Source organism: Amborella trichopoda, chromosome 12, assembly GCF_054954075.1.
Source record: "Amborella trichopoda isolate Santa Cruz 75 chromosome 12, AtrichopodaSantaCruz75HAP2 v2.0, whole genome shotgun sequence".
NCBI lineage: Eukaryota > Viridiplantae > Streptophyta > Magnoliopsida > Amborellales > Amborellaceae > Amborella > Amborella trichopoda.
In genome coordinates this window covers 15,946,377-15,954,205 of record NC_142347.1, presented here as the reverse complement: position 1 = coordinate 15,954,205, position 7,829 = coordinate 15,946,377, and the positions used below count along the sequence as shown (strand labels likewise).

General features: G+C 34.5%; 1 long non-coding RNA gene across 1 annotated transcript; it reads left to right on the top strand.

Moving 5' to 3' along the window:
* Positions 1-847: 847 nt before the first annotated feature.
* LOC148779466 (uncharacterized) lies at positions 848-7,399 on the top strand. The gene is made up of 3 exons (XR_016046530.1): positions 848-1,120; positions 3,016-3,180; positions 7,207-7,399. It is a non-coding gene; the product is annotated as an uncharacterized LOC148779466 (long non-coding RNA).
* The last annotated feature ends 430 nt before the right edge of the window (positions 7,400-7,829 follow it).

The following is a 7,829-nucleotide window of genomic DNA, read 5'->3' as shown; positions in this document are numbered from 1 at the left end:
TATAGATCTTTTTCCCATCAAATTAATGTAATTATGTTTATTTAATGGTAGATATTATTTTATAATTTTTATTTAAATTTTTATAAATCTCTGGATATTTTCTTTATAAAATTTGGGTTTATAAAATTAAAGATATTGATTTTTAATGATTTAAATATTTAAATAATATTGTAAAATTTATTTTTAAACATATGATATTTTTGGGGGGTCCATTGTGCACATGGACCCACTATACCCAAATTTTATGGTGCCACGTTGCCATCCCTTGGGTGGCATGCCCCTATTTTAAGGGGCTGCCTATCCTCATGGAAGGCATATCCTATTTTTATGAATTGGTTGATTTTGATTTATCTTAAGTGGGTTTGAGATGATATGTTGACGTGAGATTTTGATATTGTTTATCTAAATAACTTTGAGTTGATAAATATGTTATATCTTTAAGAGATTTGTGTAAATCTTTTAGTAGGCTTATAAGGCTTATGAATATATATTTTTGATAAAGCACAATATTTTCTTGATTAATTTTTGTTTGATGAGATAATGGTCAAAGGAAAGGGGGATAGTTGTCCACAACATTCCGTAATGTTTATGGCCCATTTATGGAATGAATGACTCAGATCTTTCACCTCACAAGTCACCCTTAATCAACGGCCAAATTCAATCTTGTTAGGCAAGCAATGGAAACCCTAGACCATTCTCTATAAATAGGGGTCATCCCTCTTCATTCTAAATATACATCCACGCACCTCTCCCTCTCCTCTCTCACGCCCCTATTCTCTCTCCCCCTCAACTTTATCTTTAAAGGGCACGCCCCATCTATTCTCTCTCTTCATTGGCTTGGGTTCTGAAAAGGGGGAATACGTCTCTCTCTTGCATATAGAAAATTCTCATCTCTCTCAATTTTATTCAAAAAAAACTTAGGGCTCAAGAAAGTTAAAGAAGAGAGAATTTTTGTCTCAGTATTTTGGGGGATTGATCCCAAGAATCTATCGTGAACCTAAGGGTTCTATTGAAGAGCTTGGCCGAAATTAGCTTTCCCTGTTGAGATTGAATGAAGATCGTCGATTCTGCGCCATCGGATGGAGGTGACTCGGGGTGTGGTGTAATAAGCCTGGTTAAGGTAATCTCCTGTATACTCTTTTGATTCTTATATATTTAATTCTATAGTCTGTATATTCTCAAGCACAAGATTTGAAGTTATTTTCTTTGGTTAAATAAAATTGGTTCAATGGCATCAAAGCTATTAATATCTTGGATTGGTAAATTTTTATTTCATTCGTAGAGTTATTGCAATAAGACTACTTGGAAGTGATCTTTGCCAAAGAAAAGAAAAGAAACGTCCCCAGTAAATATCACACTGGTCGAACTTTCATTAGTATCAGAGCAAAGTTGATGTTTGATGTCATTAAATGTGTTTTCTCTTTATTGAATCAAGATCAAGCTTGAGATTGAGATATGAGAAAGCTAATAATCTTTGTGGTCAAGTAATACCCTCCGGTTAAGAATTATTGAAATATTCAACACACCAAGAAAGACACTCTGCAAATTTGGTATTCAATGCCATTTTGGAGCAGTTATATGAAGAAGATAATTTTTTAGAGTAGGATCTACTTATAAAATTTTAGTGGGAGATCCTAAGGGAATTGAGAGTTATGGACTCATGAATGAAGGGTGTCAGTTTTGACCCTGCAAACTTAGGAACTATCCATTGAGTTCCGTGATTTTTTCCACCAGCAATATGATGTGATTTCTAGTTGAAATTTTTTTGTGAATCATGAAATTGAATCTAACTTCAAAAAAGAAAAAACGTTTCATCAAGAAATTCCTCATGATTTGAAAAATATGATCGATTTATTGAAGGGTGCAAAAGTGATGTTTTCTGAAACGAAAATTATTTCCATAACTTGGAAGTCAAGATTTTATTTCTATTCTTAACATAATGTTTTATGGCTCATCTTAAGTTTTTAGACTTTCATTCTCAGTCTAGTTTCTAATGAAATTTATTTGAGAGAGAAATATCTTTGGAAAGAGAGGAATAAAAGTTTGGATTGAAGAGAGGTCATCCTGCATTTTTTGCAATTATAGTGTGCTTTTCATTGAGACTTGAAAATCTATAATTATCAAGCCTTCTTAATAGAGTGATATGAGGCTTGTGAAAATATATGTACTACCATTATGTGTTTACTTTTAAATAAAATTATTTTGAAAGAAAAACTCTACAAGGGTAAAAGAAAATACAATCTTACTAAACAATGTTCATCTTGGAATTCTGCAGTATGAGTTATTTTATGATGTGTATGTCAACTTATTTATTTCTCTGAAGGAGGATATTATTTAGGATTCATACGATGATGTTATGATTTGGTTTTGAGTCTCATTTCAAACACAAGAGATTTCAAGAAGTAATTCTTTGAGGTTTGAGAGAAACAATTTTTTTATTGAGAGATGCTCAGCTTGATTTTCTGCTGAAAAAATTGCATTGTGATGTAAAAAGTCACTAACAGGTAGACTCACTGAATGGTGTGATTTAGGGATGGAACTAAAAACTGTTTTATATTTTTTAGTTTATTTCAGTACTCAAAAGGATTTGGAAAGAAACTCTTTATGAGTAGAGAGATATCATATTTTTATCATGGGATGTTCATGTTCTATTATGCAATAAATAAAAAGTTGGGGCATATTAATGCACATCTTTGGATTCCCAATAATGGATACCTTTTTAGGGCTCATTTAAAAGGAGTTTTATAGTGTGCCATGCATATGATTTATTATAATAAAACTTCAAAGAGAGATAATACAGAGTTGGCAAGGTACGACACTCTATATGAAGAATGTTTGATCCAGGAATAATAGAAAGAAGGAGAAACACAATACCTATAAAAGCATCTTGGTTTCTTCGAAATGAAGGGATACATAGAGGGGCTTGGAGGTAGCAAAGAAAAGCTAAAGACTAGTGGGAGAATCAAATTTGTGATATTTGAAATAATGGTATAAAGAAGACATTTTTCTTCACAGTGTTATACAAGGAAGAATCCGAGTACCAAAGAGATGGACACATCGTGACATGAGAAATTGAAGACCAATACATTCTCTATCAGTTGTATGCTCTTCCAACATCGCCAAACGGTTGTAAAAGCAATGAATCAAGAAAGCCTAGGCACTACACTACATGGTTTTGAGGTATGAAATCTATCTTATATTATATGGTAAGGTCATATAGGGAAAGAGGATTCGGTTACTTTTTATATGCTTTTGTTATATATTTTGGCTAATTGTTTTATGAATACGTACGGAGTATATGGACATTGAGTGATATATGCTAACAAATTTGAAATGCATGTTTATGAATACCATGTGTTATAGTGTCTCCTTGTGCTAAGAGTATGAACTACTTAAGGTAGTCATACACATAGAGATGTGATTTGATTAAGGGCTTTGAGCCCTAAGTATAAGATGCGAGATATGGATATGGCTTATTCAAATATGTATGCATGAAGGGAGTCTCCTGATAGAACTCGGTTTTAGTGGTCATCCTCTCAATAATGTCCAGTAATATAATGTATTGCATGTAACAATGTTCTCTTCATCAAGTCTCCATATTTGCCAAAAGGAAATTTTTATCAAGATTTTGATAACCATTATTTAGTCATGCTTTGTTTTAGATATAATTGTAATTTATGGCTTGTTTTTGTAGTTGTAAAAATGACTTGCTACGTGAATGCGGTAAAATGATTTTTGAAGACTAAACATTTTCTTAATATTAAATTGGATGTTCTGAGAAAAACCTGAGTCTTTATATAAGAAAATCATTTTAAATTGGCATACTATTATCTAACCATTGCTTGTGATATATATACCAAGTCAATTTTTAAAAGGGAGAAAACTATTATGCCTTCAAGGTATTTATAAAATTGGGAGAAAGTTTGTCATACCCAGGATTTTAAAATACCCATATGTCTTGACTCATGTTTGTAGTTATTTAAAATCCTCTATTACCTAAGACCTTGCACCATAGGGAATGTTGTAGGAATGTCATCTTGCTAGACTTCCTACACACATATTATGTTAATTTAATAACTTGGTTTGTATGAATTTACCACCAAGATGACTAATGTGGTTGAACCTTTTTGTGGTTCATAAAGGTTTTACTTATTGTGAAACTAATGGGCATTAAATTACACTTTGCATAAGACTTGCTATGCTACCTCATAATATAGGCATAAGAATGTTGAGATTGTATATATTGTATGTGTAATAATTGAGTGGGAGTTGCTATAGTCCCACGTTTTTTTGTAGCAGCTTATATATTTAGATATATAGATGCAAGCTATCTCAAAGATCCAGATGACGTGAAGTCTACATCTACATACGTATTCATGCTTGGAGGGAGAATAACTTCTTGAAAATCAAAGAAACATGATGCGATGACATTGTCCATCCTAGAGGCAGAATACGTGACGTGTTATTTGGTAGCTAAGGAGGGCATATGGATTAAGAAATTTCTTAATCGACTTGACTTTCAACCCATACGTTGTGAGGCAATGAGGATTTTTCGAGACAATACAACGGTGATATAGTGTAAAAGGGAGCCACGATTCCATAATAACTCCAAGCATATAAAACTAAATATTTCAGTAGGAGTTTCTAGTGTTTGACAGGCCAGTTGGAGCAACAAGCTATGGCGTTGTTCACCCATGGAACCCAGATGCATGACGCTGGTTGTATAGCTACAAAAAGAAACAGCTTGTTTGAAGAACTTTTTGGAGCCCATGAGGATACGACCCCATGCGATGAGGATACGTGATGATCTTCGGTGACAACAGGTCTATGATTCGCTATTGCATATGAAAGATAAACTACCATCACTGTCAGGATGGGATCCGAGTAGCAAAGAGAAAGAGGCAACGCCTCTATGAGTCCTTTTGTGAAATGATTGATAGTGAAAGTCTTGATTCATGTATTGAGAGAGATTATGATTGGAAGAGACAGATGTGGATGAGAGAAAGTGAGAAAGAGAGAATGTAAGGCCTTCAAAGGCCAAGTGAGAGATGTTGGGTTTATGTGGCCTTTAAAGGCCTTATGAGTGATTGTGATGAGACATTTGATACAGTGGATCATAGACTCAGTGAGAGTGGTCCCTCATAGACTATACCATGCAAAAGAGGTTTGTAGATACCAGACTGTGCTTGATGGTCTAGGCCAGTCAGTTGGGAAAAACCCATATTGCCTGGGCATAGAAAATAAACTTAGCAGGGTTTTAGTGGGTTATCCCTTGATGAGGTCGGAGTATGCCCGGATGACAGAGCCGATGGACTGTGTGAGCCTTATGTGTGATAGTGGCCTACGGAGAAGGGGGCCAAAGCCTCATTCATGTACCATCATATGGCATGCATATTGATAAACCGTTCGGGAAAGCGAGCAAGCCACCTTTTAGGGTGAGGCATATGCATGTGCGAGAGATACCCCTATGCGCTATAAAACTAAGGTCGATCAGGTCTTTTCTAAGGGAGAACCTAAAATCTACAGACTGGAATTGTGATCCCTTGGCTCATCGGCCAGACTTTGGTGGCCCACTAATGAGCCCTTGCTTGGACTGTTGGTCATGGGCAACACTGGGTCGGCATGATAAAGCAAGCGTGGTCTGTAGTCCACAGTTGAAGGTGGAGTGCCCCATTATTGATTTAATTCCTTAACCATATAGATCATTTTCCCATCAAATTAATTTAGTTATGTTCTTTTATGGTAGATATTATTTTAGAATTGTTATTTGAATTTTTATAAATCCCTGGATGTTTTATTTATAAAATTTGGGTTTATAAAATTAAAGATATTGATTTTTAATAATTTAAATATTTAAATACTATTCTAAATTTATTTTTATGATTTTTTTAAATATATGATTTTTTGGGGAGCTCATTGTGCACATGACCCACTATACTCAAATTTTATGGGGCCACCTTTCCATCCTTTGGGTGGCACCCCCCAATTTTAGGGGGCTGCCTATCCCCATAGGAGGCATGCCCTAGTTTTATGGATTGGTTGATTTTGATTTATCTTAAGTGGGTTTGAGATGATAAGTTGATATGAGCTTTTGATATGACTTATCTAAATAACTTTGAGTTGATAAGTATGCTATATCTTTAAGAGATTTGAGTAATTCTTTTTATAGGATTACATAGTTTATGAATATATATTTTGGATAGAGCACAATATTTTTTTGATTAATTTTTATTTGATGGAACAATGGTCAAAGGAAAGGGAGATAATGGTTTAGCACATTCCGTATTGTTGATGGCCCATCTATAGAATGAATGGCTCAGATCTCTCAGCCTACAAGTCACCCTTGATCGACGGTTAAAATTCAATCTTGTGAGGCAAGCAATGAAAACCCTAGATCATTCTCTATAAATAGGGGTCGTCCCCCTTCATTCCAAGCATACATCCACACACCTCTCTCTCTCGCCCCTATTCTCTCTCTCCCACAACTGCATCTTTAAAGGGCACACCCATCTATTCTCTCTCTTCATTGTCTTGGGGCTTGGGTTCTAAAAGGGGGAGTACGTCTCTCTCTTGCATAAAGAAAATTCTCATCTTTCCTAATTTTATTCAAAAAAAACTTAGGGTCTAAGAAAAATAAGGAAGGGAGAATTTTTGTCTCAGTATTTTGGGGGATTGATCCTAAGAATCTAGCATGAGCATAAGGGTTCCATTGAAGAGCTTGGCCGAAATTAACTTTCTTGGTTGAGATTGAACAAAAACCGTCGATCCCGCTCCATCGGATGGCGGTGACTCGGTGTGGGGTGTAATAAGCCCGGTTGAGGTAATCTTCGGTATTCTCTTTTGATTCTTGCATATAATTATATACTCTTTATATTCTCAAGCATACGATTGGTGACTCGGTGTGGGGTGTAATAAGCCTGTTTGAGGTAATCTCCGACATTCTCTTTTGATTCTTACACATTTAATTATATAGTCTTTATATTCTCAAGCACAAGATTTGTGGTTATTTTTTTAGGTTAAAGAAAATTGATTCAATGACATCAAAGTTATTAAGATTTTGGATTGATAAATTTTTATTTTATTTGAAGCAAGAGTTATTGTACTAAGATTAGTTGCAAGTGATCTTTGCCAAAAAAAAAGAATAGAAAAAGGGTAAGGAAAAAAAAAAAAAATCCCCAATAAAAATCACATTGTTCGAACTTTCAGGTGCTCAGGGTCGGCCTTTGTTTCAGGCCACGACAAAGTTGTGAGTAGAGAGGAACTGGCCAAGTCTATCACAGCCACGACGCTAGGGGCAATGACAGAGATAAATTTGTTTTTGTTTTATATGGAGAAATCAATACTGCAAAGGACGGAAAGACTCTTTGTACGGGCTTTTTGAGCGTCGAATTTTTCCCCAAGAAATTGCCTAATGGTTTGACAGGGTTTGTGGCTTATTTCTTTGTTTATTTTCTAAAAAGGGCCGTTTGTATAAGGTTATAACTTTAAACGATCCAATTAAAGCTCACCTCCAAATTTTATCATAACATGTAATTTTGTTGTAAAAAGATCTTAGGATTATCTTAAAATTTATTTTCATATCTAATTAAACAATTTTAAACTTCCAAAATTGTTAAAATAAAGGAGATCTATAAACATATGAAAATCTTGAATATGGACGGTCTAGATAATGTGTTGCAAGATGCACTATTTCTGATACTAAAAACTTTTTTTTTTTCCAATATTCATACCTCTCGATGTCGAGATGATCAAATAGAGGGTTTTCCAACATTAAAACAACCTCTCCGATAGATTTTTGAAAGGCATCCTTAATTTTACATTTTAAGGCT